The 14,575-nt window shown below is 40.2% G+C and overlaps 1 long non-coding RNA gene across 1 annotated transcript in view; it reads left to right on the plus strand.

Moving 5' to 3' along the window:
• Nucleotides 1–2,744: 2,744 nt before the first annotated feature.
• The window catches only part of LOC103104135 (uncharacterized), a 32,194-nt gene continuing 20,363 nt past the window's right edge, over nt 2,745–14,575 (plus strand). The window contains exon 1 of the long non-coding RNA XR_001623207.2: nt 2,745–3,168. This is a non-coding gene — a long non-coding RNA (uncharacterized LOC103104135). The remainder of the gene's footprint in view (nt 3,169–14,575) is intronic.

Genomic DNA, 14,575 nt, shown 5'->3' on the forward strand with positions numbered 1-14,575 from the left:
GCAGAGTAAAATGAGTAGAACCTGGAGAACAATTTATACAATGACAACAACACCATAAACACAACTAACTTTGACAGACTTAAGAACTCTGATCAGTGAGCTCACCATCCACCATCCCAGAAGCTGATGATGAAGCATTTTCCCTACCTGCCAAAGGGATGATGGACTCAAGATGTACAATCAGAAAAACATTTTTATAAGGTCAATGTGGGAATTTATTTTACTTCTGTAAGTAATTTTCTTAAAAGGATTTTGGTTCCCCCCTTCCCCCTTCAATGGTAGGGGAGGGCAGGGAGAGAAGACAGAGGTGGGAGGGAAAGAGAGTAAATGCTTGACAATTGAAAAAAAATGTCAATTAAAAAAAACATTCCTTTGGTTTAGGGAGGAAGTAGGGAGACTAACAATAATTTTGCCACAAAAAAAACAACAAGAAGAAACGATCATTAATACTTTTTTAAAATTCATCAAAGAAAGTAAAGGAAGGCCAGAAGGAAACACAGATAAACAGGACATTTTTGAAAGTTACATGTTGACTTTATAAGATACTTAAAAGGGAAAACAAGTTGTATGGAACAGAAATGTGTAATTTAATATAGAACCCTTTTTTATTTTCTATTTTGCATACTGAAATGGTAATTTTATTTAAAGTTCAGAATTTTTTTAAAAATGAAAAAAATTTAAAATAAATTTCATTTAAAAAAATGTCATTCTTGAGAGGTTTCAGTCATAAGATACTCCCTATTCTTTCTCTGAATCCTTTGAAATCTTCTGTTCCAAAATGTAGAGAACATGGTCAAATATGCCTGGCTTTCCTTTCCTTCATTACACATTTGAAGATGGAATAATGTCTTCCTGCAAGGACAGTAATTACGATTTTTACTATTTCTACTTTTGCAATCAACTCTTCCTAACTGGTCAGTTTTGTTTTTATCATTATATCCCCCTGGGCCTCAGCACAATGTCTGTACACAGCAAGTGTTTAAGAAATGGTGACATTTACCTAAATCCAAAACCTTGCAACCTCTGAAAGGAAAAGACTTCAGGATTTGCTTTGCCTCCTCTCTTTGCTCTCAGGTAACATATCTAAACATAAACATAAACAATATTTGCAGAGGAGATTTATTATAGAATCGATCACAGGGACATGTGAATCTTAAAATTTCTCAGTTGATTAAGCTATTCCCCATTTAAACAATGGAGGTACTTGATCAGGAATGTATTGGGAATTTTAACATTACTCCACCCATACTTAGGCATACTTTAGGAGAAGATAAAGTTGTAAACTCCTTACCGAACAATGAAAAAGTCCCTAACTCATACTTATAGTGGGGCCAAAACCTTAAGCTAGGTCTATTTTTAGATCTAATACAAAAGGGTGCTAAGTACCTATGAAGGTCAAATTAATCACTAAAAGGTCAAGCAACTTACAAAGGGCAAGCTTAGCAAAGAGGTGTGAAGTACTCGGAAGATATAATCTACCCAGAGAAGGTGAGAACTAAAGAGTGGTGAAAACTAAGAATGGGCAGTCCTAGGAAAAGTGTCTACTGTGATTGGTAGATGTGAAAATTTAGGGGAGGTGACACAAGAGAAAATTTTCTTTAAAAGGAAGGAGCTTGAGGCTCGGAAGTTAGTTCAGCTTTGGAAGCTGAATTGGAGGTCAGGAGTCAGAGCTGGCTCTCTGAACTCAGTTCAGGAGTTGAGGATTTCAGTGAAGAATTGGAGTTTTGCTTGAGACAAAATCTTGTGGTGAGTGGATTAAAGACTGACTTAGTTTCTCTCTTAAAGAGAAAGGCCTAGGCCCTAGTCTTTTCCTACTATTTCCTCTTACTCTGTCTCTTTCCCTTCCCTTAATTCCTTCATTTGTATTAATTAAAATCTCCATAAAACCCAACTGACTTGGGTATTTCATATTTGGGAATTCTTCCCATGGCGACCACTTATTTTTTGATTTAACTCAAGACACTAAAAATTATCTTTACAGTTTTGGCAATTCAAAGTCTTGAAACCCACATTTTTGCAGTCACAGACATCCCCATTTGATGGGAAAGGAGGAGGGAGACTAGAATAAGAGAAGAAAAGGGTAAACATGTCAATTCACAGATATCTTTTTGCAACGTTCCTTAACTTGGAAGTCCGTGAATTTATTTTTTAAAAATATTTTAATAAATGTTTTTCAGTATAACTGGTTTCCTCTTTAAAACTCCATGTTTTCTTTAATATATTTAAAAACATTGTTTTGAGAAGGGGCCCATGAGCTTTACCAGGATTTTCACTGGGGTCCATGATGATGATGAGAATTAGCATTTATATAATGCTTACTATATTCCAGGTACTGTACTAAGTGTATTACAAGTATCATCTCATTTGATCCTTACAACAATATTGAGAGGCAGGTGCTTTTAATCCCCATTTTATAATTGAAGAAACTGAAGCAAAGAGATTAAGTGACTTGTCCAGGATCATTTAACTAGTGCCTGAGGCTGGATGGGAACTTAGGTCTACCCCAGGCCCCAGTGCCCTGCACACTGAGCTATCTAGCCACCCCACAGCCCTTCAAAGAGTCATTATAGAGTCAAACTCTCTTGGTTCACAGCACCAGCTGGGAGGCACTGCCCTTCTCTCCTTGGCTTCCTCCTTCCTGCTTAATTTTCCTTTTTTCATTCTGAGATTTGCTATTTATTTGGTTCCAGTTCCATTGCCATAGACCGGGCTGACACAGCAGCCAATGAGAACCTGCTTCTCCAGTCCTCCAACTGGCAATGGAGTTGAAGAACCAGGCAGTGACTCTTCCTCTTAGATATTCTCAGTGAGCAAGACCTGGGACCCAGAAGCACTTTGCCCTTAGATTTCAGACTTTGGCATGTCCTTCACTCTCTCTCCATCCCCGAGACTTTCGACAGCTGTTCATCATCTCCCTTTGCCCTGTTTTGGGTCCAGCTGATTATCAGAGGCAAATTCTATAAGCTGACTCTTTCCGCAGGTTCTGCCTTTACAGGGCTAATTGCTTCTTCCACCTACACCATGTGGCCATGGGCCATCTTAGCCCAACCCACATTAGGGCCCTCAGAACTGCACCTCCACCCCATGGTTAGTCATTCCAGACTAACTTGTTCTCTTATTCTGAACTTGGCCTCAGCTTTCCCCCTTCACCTCTCTCTGTTGGCTGAGGTAAGCTGATAGACCTTTTCTTGTCCTCAACTAGGGATCCAATCAGATTCTTGTTTCAAAGGGATTAGTTATTGGCTTTACTGGTGAACCACCTCCCGGAGGGCGTATCTTACCAGCTACTTGCTTTTTATTTGAATTTGCCTAAACTTCTCTTTTCCTTCCTCATTATTATTTCATAGTTATGTAAATAGTCATGTATTTAAATGATGCTGTGAGAATATAAATATCTTTGAGAATTTGTTTTGTCATAGGTATTGTTACAATCTGAATACCTTAAAACATTCCATATGTTCATTATATAGTAGGTTCCCAATAATTATTTATTGAATTGGAAGGAATTGTAAGTAAGAATTCAGTCATACCACTGTATCAATATATTCTTATGTCTCCCTTTCTCAAAGGTCCTCCCTTCCTTCCAATAATTAGATATTGTCACTTAGTCATACTTTTCTTTCAGATTTTACATTTGCTTATGCCACTCAGTATTCTGGGCTCAATCTACATTACCCCATTCCCTTGATACTATAGGTTTAATAATGGAACAAGATGATTAATTCATAGGCCATTCATTAGTTAGAGAGAGAGAGAGAGAGAGAGAGAGAGAGAGATTTGCTTAGCCTTAGCAGAAGGATATTCAGTAAGGATAAGCATTGAGGAAATTTTGAGTTAATGTAGCTGAGCAAAGCTCCCTTGCCTCAATTACTTAATTTGAGCCAAGAAGCAGAAGAGGTCCCAGCAGCGGCTTTGTAATCAAGTAAGGAGGAAGTGACATTCACAATTAGTTCCCTGAGCCTACTAAGTTTAGAGGAAGGTCTCAATATCTTTTAAGGAAAAACTAGCCTAACTTGCATGGGGTTAGGGGTTAGGATATTATTCCAGCCATATCCATGATGCAGTAGGACCCTTTTCTCATAGACAGCTCTAGCTCTGGAATCACAGGAACTGTATTTCCTCTTGGCAGAGATGGATAATGTTGTCTAGAGAGAGAGAGAGTGTCTAGAGGAAATCAAACTTTTCTTACATTCTGGTTTAAATCCCCACCACCTCACCACACCTAAGTTTCGAGTAAATTCTCTTAAACTATTATTAGATGTGCATCATGGATGGGGTCAACCCTAAAAGGAATTAATGAGGTCCCTTCTGGAAAAAATACTCAATGAGGGGCAGCTAGGTGGCTCAGTGGATAGAGAGCCAGACCTGGAGATGGGAGGTCCCGGGCTCAAATATGGCTTCAGTCATTGTCTAGCTATGTGACCTTGGGCAAGTCACTTAGCCCCAATTGCCTAGCCCTTATCATTCTTGTGTCTTGGGACTAATACTTAATATCAATTCTAAGGTAGAAGGTAAAGGTTTTTTAAAAAAAGAAAAGAAAAAATAATACAGAAATCATATGTAAGAGCTATTTATTTCCTCAATGAAACAAATGCTTAAAACACTCATTAGCACATATTAACAAATACCTAAAATATTTTCTGAAATTACATGGTCTAGGGGATAAAGGCAGCTTTGTGAGATTGTTCTCGTGTACTTCACATTCTCTTTGGACTTATCCTGTCTAAACAATTTGCAAGGTTACATCTTTTGGTTAATTGGGCCCTTAAAATTTAAGATAATCTTGTTAATGGTTATCTTCTCCAAGAGATGGAATAGCATTGACTGAGGAACTCTTGCCCTTTTGCCCTTGTGAAGTTCTAGCCAAGTCTGGAAATGTCCATTTCCTGAGGTAACTATTTGGCGTTGGGTTCCGGAAAAGAAGAAAAAAGTAGGCAGTCAGGGATCTGAGGTCTGGACAAGCATATCTTTGTGCTGCCATGCCCTTAAATTATAGTCACTATTGCAGCTAGCATTGGGGATTGGGGAGAAAAGTCCATACCATCTGATCCCCTCACCAGAAGTCCAAGGGAAGACTGACCTTGAATCTGTCCCAAGAAAGGAAAGCCTGATAGAGGGAGATACAGTCTTTTAGACTACCATGGGAGTGATTTTTCCTGGCTCAGTTGCCAACCATCTTTGACACAATCCCCCAGTTGCAAAGACCAAGGGACCAACCAAGAGCCACCATGTTAGGTCATGCATGTGCCTTAGCAAAAGACTAGGGCACATACCCCTAGTGCAAGGAGTCAGAAACCCATGCTCGGCTTCTTGGGAAGTATGTGAACCCAAAAAAGTAAGGAGATTCCTCTGATCACCCCTGATACTCCTGGGTAAAATGCAGATACTAATACTTTAACTATCTTGGGATTGTTGTAAAGGAAAGTTTTTGTGAACTGAAAACATGGAAAAGACCTACATGAAATTATGAAAAGTAAAATTAGAAGAACCAAGAGAACATGGCATACAACGATGGAAATATTGACTTGTTTATGTCCACCTTCAAGGAAAGAAAAAACAAATGGAAAAAAGGAAGACAACTTTATAGCTTTTATATATACGTATATCTTTTCATCAAATGATACCTTTTCTAGTGTAGGGAGGGGAGAAAAGGAGGGAATTACCTGGAAATTTTAATGTAACAAACAAACAACCAGTGTAGTAGGTAGGGCTCTGGACTTTGGATCAGGAAAACCTGGCCTGGCTCAGAAATGTATTAGTCATATAACCTTAGGCAAGTTACTTAACTTCTCTGAGTCTCAGTTTCCTTATTTGAAAAATGGAGGAGTTGGACTCAGTAGTCTTCTAAGGTCCCTTCCAGTTCTAAATCTGTGAGCCTATGAACTTTCATGTACTGTATATTGTGTTATCGTGGGTAGGTTGTTTTATCATCTACTAAGATTCCAGTCAGTTCTCTAAGTCCATACCATTGCAGAGCAGGTAACTGCTTCATGGATGTTCTAATACCAGTAAAGTTCCAGGTCATCTCCATTCCATTCAGAAAGCAGTAACAGTAGTACCTGGCCAAAGTCATGGCCCCACCCCATACATCTATATAGTAGCTTTGCCTACAGAGAGGTTAAGCAGTCAGTCAACTTGCAAATGATCCTATTCAAATTCATCCTCATCCAGCCACATTCTCCTTTTTACATTGTTGAAAACACTTTGAATATCCAAAAAGATATAACCCAAACCCTACTTTTGGGAAGTTTTGCAGCCTTGTGTGCTCATGAAGATGAAGCAAAATAGAGTGAGAAAAGTGAGGGGAGAGAGAAACGTCTTGATCTAGTGAATAGTCATGTGTGCTGGTTTACAGTATGGCAGACTTGGGCTCAAATTCTGGCTCAGACATATACTGGCTGTGTGTCCTGGACTAACCACTGGCTAAGTAGATGACACTGCACATTGATTATGTGGGCTGTTAGTTTTTATTTTATTTTATTTTATTTTATTTTTCCGCTGGGAAGTCCAAGGTGAAAAGATAAAGACTTGTTCATTGAGAAAAAATAAGTAATAAAAAATTTTAAAAATAAGTACAAAGAAAAGACAATAAATAGATGAGAGTAGATAAGAATTGATAGAGTTCTTTCCAATGAACTCTCTAAACCAGTGAAGGCAAAACTTTTAGAGATGGAGTGTCTGGCCCCACTCCCACCCTACCCTCCAGACCAAGAGCTGTGCCTGCCCCCTCTCAGAGATGGCATGCTGTGCCCCTTCTCCCCACATGCTGGGTATTCTCTACCTCCACTGGGTCAAGGGGCGGGTGAAGTGAGAATTGTCCCCAGAGAGTGTAGAGGGGAAGGGCTTTGCTCCCCTCCAGCTCTGCTGCCTGTGAGCTGTCCACCTTATCCCCTGTGAATTTCCATTGGGTTGCTGGGCAGAGGGATGGGGGATTTGAAAAAATGTCATCAGGTATGGTGGAGAAAGGGAGGGGAGTAGCTCCACCCAAGTCCCTCTGCCTTTCTAGTAATCACTTCTGGAAGGTGGGTGAGGGGAGTGGGTAACCTAGTGCCCACAGAGAGTGCTGTATGCCATCTTTGGCACCTGTGCCTTGGGTTCACCATCACTGCTCTAAACAAATACAATCATGGGTTGGGTAAAAAAATTAAAAAATGATGGGAGGATATATTGTGTGGTACAACGATCATTGGGGTGTATGGGGTGCTCAGGGAGGGATAATATCTCTGGTATGGAGGGCTTGTTGTACCCTTCTAGGGCAGCTCTCCAGCCACTGACCCTCACCTGACACCCAGCTCTCACTTGTGGCTCCTAGTAGCTGCTAGCATGCGGCAGTGGCCACACCCCAGGCAACGGCTTCGACAGGCCGGCTAAACCTTGTGAGGGTAGCCATCGGGTCGACGTCGACCCCTGATGAACTAGGGCTTTGCTCACCCAGCATGTGAAGACTGCTTCGGCAGAACAGGCGGAAGAAACCAACAAGAAGGTTCAACGGCTGAGATGGCGATGCAGCAAGGCACTATGGAGTGCTTAGGGCGTGATGGAGCACAAAAGACAACAATGCATCCAATGCAGCTGAGGAAGTCTCCAGGTGTAATGACTTTTCGTGCCACTGGACCCAGGCTTCCAACGCCGAGAGAGTGAGACTGTCTCTGTGCATCGACTTTTCCACTTAAATCTTCATGCACAGGTGACTTTGTGCACAAAAATGCACAAAGACAATCGTCATCCTCGGTTCAAGAGACAACCAACAACAACGATCATTAAATCTGGCTTCAAGAGAACTGGGTTGGAGTTTATTACCTATGTGACCTTAGACTTCTCACTTTCCATATTGGGTCTTTGGTTTTATAATCCATCAAATGAGAGCACTGAATTCTAAGTTTCTCTTTAATCCCAAACATTTTAGGACTCTATGAGGTTATTTAAAAAGTTGTACTCTTAGGAGAGTTATGAAGGAAGGGGGAGTAAATGAAAGAAAATGGGTTACTTAGTAGAAACCATCACTACTGTGACAGAGGCTGGCACTAAAGAAAAAGTGCCAGACTGAAGAGTGTGTGAAACTGATCACCTTGATGGGGGAGGGGCACCAAGGAGCATTGCAATCTGGAAGAGGAGAAGACTCTAGCTGGTAGAGGAGTTGGTCTCTCAGTCTTGAGAAGCCAAAGGGAGAGGTGAAAAAAAAAAGACTTTCTCCTGAGGGTTACCCACTTTTCCTGCTGGTGACTAGAAATTCTTCCCTCCAACACTTGAAGGAACTTTTTGAAGAGAAACCTGAGCAGACTTTACCTCAGCTCCTGTTGCCCAGGGGTGAGTCAACCTGATTTTCTCTTGGGGCTCAGGCTGCCAAGTCCTGAGTTCCCTCCAAACTTGAGGAGGGAGGGGAAAGGGTTTTAGAGAGACAGGGACCCCTTTTCCCCACATTCCTTTCCCATTCCTTCCCTGCTGGTTATTCTTTGTATTACCTGACTGAGTTGACATTAAAATAGTTATCTTTTCCCCAAGTTGAGTGTGAATGAACAGATCAAGGGGAGACCTTTTGGTCTCAAGTAGTGGAGGGGGTACAAGAGGGACAAGAGCAAACCTGGGAGAGCAGCCTTAGCTAAGGAGGGAAGGCAGAAGGTGGAATATCTTCAAACCCCCTCTCCTCTCTCTGATCCAACCATAAACATCAGCTGTCTCCCCTGAGCCCCACTTTGAGAAGGGAGGTTCTCCTCTCTTTCCCCCTCTCAATACTGAAGGGCCGAACCCCTCATATACAAATTAACCTCCTTATTATTATAATTATAAAGATATTTATTATTATATATAATACTTATATAATAATAAAAATAATAATATAACTAAATAATATAAATATTATTATAATTAACCTTATAATATACTACTTACTAGAAAAACAACTCAAAATATATATATATATTTTGCTACTGAGAAAGGTCAGTAGCAAAATATAGGATCATAGGTCAGATATCACCATCCCCTTATCTACCAGCATTAGAAAAGACATTTTTTCCCCTCATCTCCAGGAATCAGGTTCCCCCAAGCTTTGTGTAGTATCTGGATAAAGTAATCATTGTGAAGAAGAAAATGGTAAACCACTCGGTGGTCTATCTTTGCTCTGGACATATCATCTCTTCTTGTCTAACCTTTCCTCCTTCCCATGTCCATTTTCTGGAAACTACCATACTCCATATTTGTACTGAGCTTTTCCTCCTTAACCAATACCTAGCATTTCCATGTTTGTAACATGAGAGATGGAAGATTGATCAAGAAGAATTCTTCCTTCTATACTAGACTATAAAATCTAGGACCTTCTGCTATCTCCTTAGACAACCCAGCTGTCCCATACATTGAGTAGGAGAGCCTAGTAAAATTCTGGGTGTGCCAAATAAAATTATAGCCTCTCTAAAGACCCATTGCTAACCTCAGTCTTCCTACTGCCTGAAGAGTATTTGTACTTGATTTTCTGACCTCTTTGGTAACTAGAATTTGGTGTATCCACACCCTCAGGTGACTGACATCCAGTGGAATCCTTTGCCCTAAATGCTTTTTCTGTTGCTGCTCCACCCTACCCTCATCCTCAAAACATACTCTTACCCCCAGGTATTTTCATTTTAGGCCTTGGGCCTTTCTTTGTAGGATTTAAAACAAGCCAAAATAAAGGACTTTTGCTTTTTACAATAGTGGCCTGTCTGATTCTTTTGTGAAAACCTTCCCTCTGGGCTCCATAAATAGAGAGGAGCAATGACCAAGAAAGTCTGATTCTGATAAACACAATCATCTAAAACATCAAGTGTCTTCAGGAATTCTAGACCAAATATATACCCAGCCTTTTCTGGGACTCAAATGAGCTGTCTGAGATTTAACTGTGCTCTGTGGCAAGGGAGAACAGATTGGTTTTAGCCCCAAGAAAAGTGACTCAGAAGACATCAGGCCTAACCTGCCTCTCTTTGAAGCTTGACTTTAGTCCATTAAGAACCATATTCCCTGTAGATGCACAATCCTCCCTAGAAGCCAGCTTACAAACTTGCCCTAGATAGTTATGGTTACTATACCTAGAGATCCACCTCTCCATAGAGGATGCCAAATTTTTCCTTCCCTTGTTGCCTTTGATGAAGATGCTTTGGAGAACTATCTATTCATTCTCTGTCACTGCTGAGAGTTCCCTGGAGTCTCCCTGGTGCTTTTGAGGGAAATTAAGATATAGCTTCTACCAGACTCAGTTTCCCTCCTTGTCACTTCCAGAATGTCAGAGCAATGACCTGCATAAGAGGTAGAAAGGGAGATGGTCGCCGTTCCCATTTGGAGAGCTACGTTTGGGAAAAGCATGCTGTTCAGATTTGACCCAGTTATGGTTTATAGGTTTTATAGTGTCTATGGTATTTATGTTATATACTTCAGTTACAATACGGATTAAATGGGCTTTCATGGGCTAGGCTGGGCACCTAATCCAGTTGTATTGAAAACGTTCTTTCTGTATCTTGATTCCTTTCTATCCTATCCTTATTTGTTTCACTCTAGAACCTTGGTTCTATTGTAACTAATTGCCTTTCATAGTAGACATATGCCTTCCCTCCTAGAAATTACTTTGTAAACATTTTGTATTTAGTTTTCTGTAGGCAAGTTGTTTGTCCACCAGTAGAATAATTTCTTCAAGAAAAAGACCATTTCACTGAGCCTGGCACAGAAGAGGCATGTAAATGCTTGTGAATTGAGTTGCCTGGAAATAAGAACTCATTTTTATACAGAAACAGACAATTCACAACTTTTGGAGCAAGATTTGTTCCTAAGCTGTTGGGGACTGTCAATATTTATCATATAAATATACTAGATGGAAAGAAATCTTATGTATTAAAGTATATTAGATTTTTATTATGCATAATATAAATACATCTAATAAACATATTAGATATAAGGAAATTTTCTTTAGATTCTTTGTGGTTGAAACTATAGGGTGGTAGATTTGGAATCAAAAGACCTGGGTTCGAATTCTGGTTCTTCTATTATCATCTGTTTGATTTCTATAAATCAAGTCACCTCTTGGATTCTCAGCTTCATCATCTATTAGAAAAAAAAAAAAGATGAGAATCGGGTTTTCTGAGTTTTAAGCTCCCTTCTGTCATCTCTGATTTCCTAAGGAGTAAATTAAGAAATTGTCTACTTTCTTCATTCTATCAAAGCACTAAGTTGATGGCGAAATATTCACTTAGTCTAATGGTTCTTGGATCCTAGCATGTACCTGTTTTCTATAGTGAGAGTAGAAGATGGGCATCAAGTAATAGACTCTGGCCAAGGAAAGCTGAAGTGTAAAGATGGATGATGACATAGCAGAGAAGCAGAAAGGATATGTTGGTTTTTTTATTTAATTAATTAATTAAGAATATTTTCCCATGGTTACAAGATTCATGTTCTTTCCCTCCCCTCCTCCTCCCACTCCCCCTGTAGCTGATAGGCAATTCCACCAGGTTTTACATGTGTCATTGATCAAAACCTATTTCCATGTTATTGCTATTTTCACTAGGGTGATCATTAGAGTCCATATCCCCAATCATATCTCCCTCAAACCATGTGATCAAGCAGTTGTTTTTCTTCAGTGTTTCTACTCCCACAGTTCTTCCTCTGGATGTGGATAGTGTTAGAAAGGATATAGTGTTAACCTGACAGTTTTTGATTGACAAGTGATCTGTCCCTCCTCTGAATACCAAGGAGAGAGATAATATGTCAATAAAAGGAGGGTCTTGGAGTTAGGTTCAAATCCTCTCTCAGATACTTATTAGCTCTGTAATCTTTGGCAAGTCATTGACTGGCAGAGAGCCTCAGTTTCCTCATCTGTAAAACAGAGATAATAATACTTTCACTATCTATCCTAAAGGCAAGGAAAGAACTATATAAATGGGAGTTATTCTTTTTAGACTCTTGAAAAACTTACATTCTTTTCTGTATTGCAAAGCCAAAATGAGTGGTACAGAAAATAGTGCTTATCCTGCCAACTCTACTGTAAACAAATATCTGGAGCAAGATGGCTTGAGGTAGGAGAGTTTGTGCTCTTGAGACAGCTCTGTTGGGGAGCTCCTAGCCAATCTTGCACAAAGAGGTGCCTCTGTCATTGTTATTGAGAAGACAGCATCATGAACTCTTATGCCATTGTCTTTCCCCAGGCCAAGGGACCTACATTTCATGACATAGTTATCACAGCCAAATGAGCCATGAGACTGCTTTTTGAGGCCTTAGGGCAAAACTTGAAGCAGTGGTTCTCACAGAATAGTTCACTTTTGAAGATGGAAGCTGTTATCAGAGCTAGAAGGAACCTCACAGGTCATTAAGTACAACCTGTAACTACACAGGAATCCCCTTTGCCATCCCTGACAGTGGGGTCATTCCGGCTCCATTTGAAAACTTCCAGGGAAAGGAAGGAGCTCACACCACCTGCCCATTCTGATCCAGACAGCTCTAATAGTTAGAAAGCTTTTCGTTATATGAAGCTCACCATTTCTCCTCTTGCCTTCCTTCCTTCCTCCAACTTCTAGCTCCAGTTTCTGGAGCCAACAAGAACAAGTCTAGTCTCTTTTTCATATGGCAGCCCTTCAAATACTCAGAGACAGACATCATGGGCCTCTGGAGATAAAATGCCTGCCAAATGCAATATGAGAGATAACATACTTGATTAGCTCTGTTGTATACACAAAGCCAGGCTCTTACCTTAGAGATGATGTTATCTCTTGGTAAAAATGTAGAGGGTTGGGAAAGGAAATGAAGAGAAGATTCCTGGGGTACAGTAGATTTGGTCAGTGTAGAGGTGGGGATTAATGCAAGGGCTGGAAGGGCAATAGAAATGAAAGAAACTCTTCAAGAAGACTTTCAGAGAATGGTTATAGCCAATCAGTCATATGCTTGTTCTTCTTTGTTGCACTATTGATATTATAGAAGAAATTGATTGTGAGGCCTTTTTGACTGCTGATTTAAATAAGATCGATTAATTCTGAATGGGCATAGACTTATAGGAAGTTGGTTCATTCAAAACTATCTTAAGTTATATTATAGGGGCAGCTAGGTAGCACAGTGGATAGAGTGCCAGGGCTGGAGTTAGGAGGACCTGGGTTCAAATCTTATATCAGACACTCCTGACTATGTGACCCTGGGCAAGTCACTTAATCCCAGTTGCCTAGCCCTTGCCACTCTTCTGCCTTAGAATTGATATTTAACCAGAAGTTCAGGGTTTAAAAAAAAGAAAATAAAAAAAATTATATTGTTGATTTTCTTTCTTTGGTTATTCCAACATCCTTTTTATGCATTTTAACACTAAGTAAATTTATTGTTGCTAATGTGTAAAAAGTCCAAACCACATGTATTTTAAGAGACACATCAGTATTTCTCTTTCATAGGTCAAACTTCCTCAGGAAGGATAACCGTGAATTCCTTCTGTTGTCCTAACCTCTTTTGGTTGTTTATCTGACTATTGAAATTGTCTTTCTGATTAATGAGATAGTCAGAATGCCACAAAAACCTAATGGATTTGGAGTCAGAGGATCTAGATTAGAATTCCAGTTCTGTTATTTTACTGTGTGTCAGTCCCACGTCTGTGACTATACTGTGTACCTGTAAGGAAATGTGATTCTCGAATGGCTAGGAGGGCTTTGAGCCTGGGACAATCAATGCCTGATGTAGGTGAAGGAGATGTGACTTCAGAGAGATGGTTGAGAGAAGTGAGCTCAGGCTCTGAAATACCTGAAAGGTCTACCTGGGGAACTAGCCTCTGGCATGTCCCCTGTAGCCCATTATGCACAAGCCAGAAGACTCAAAAAACAGTCTCTTCTTGATTAGATCATTCCATTCCCTCTGGCCTTGGGGAAGTAAGTAGACTTTGCTCTTCTGTATTCGATGGTCCATTCTTTTTGGTACACCTTCCCCGTTTTCTGTTTGCTGTTTACTTGGATGAAGAGAGAGATTCATATGGCCCAATTCAGTATTTGGGAGAAGGAGCTAAGGTGTCAATCATAAGCTAATTATTATTTCTCTTCACTGGAGAGTGGCATCAATCCCGGGCCCCCAAAGTATTGTATCCCTCCATGACCAATATTTGAGGTGTAGTAGACATAATTGTAGCCCAATACCCATCTTGGAGATAGGTGAGGTAAGGAGCAAGTGGCCAGCCATCATTCTCCTGAGAAAGTGGGAGGAGGGCCATTTTCACAAGGGTGGAAATTACAATCAATCTCCCTCAGAGATCAGTGGGTCAGATTCTCATCTGTCTCCACTCACAGCTGACTCATCTTTATATTTAGAGAGTTACCAACCACACATAACTATCCTATGTATGTATGTTTACAGTCTTATTTGCTATTGTGCTTTTGCTGGCCTACCTATTTCTGTGGGTCATTCTCTTTCTCTCTTACTCACAGAGTCTTTATCTCCTTTTAACCTTTTTTTCAAATGCCACAACCTTGGAGAACTCTTCCTAGATCCCTTCGTTTGTTAGGGGTTTTTTCCACTTCAAATCACCTCTGCCTACTTATTTGTGTGTCCATGTTATGTTCCTGCCCTTCTGGGACCCAGAGGCATAGAGTGTTCTCCTTTT

This window comes from Monodelphis domestica, chromosome 6 (genome assembly GCF_027887165.1).
Source record: "Monodelphis domestica isolate mMonDom1 chromosome 6, mMonDom1.pri, whole genome shotgun sequence".
Taxonomy (NCBI): domain Eukaryota; kingdom Metazoa; phylum Chordata; class Mammalia; order Didelphimorphia; family Didelphidae; genus Monodelphis; species Monodelphis domestica.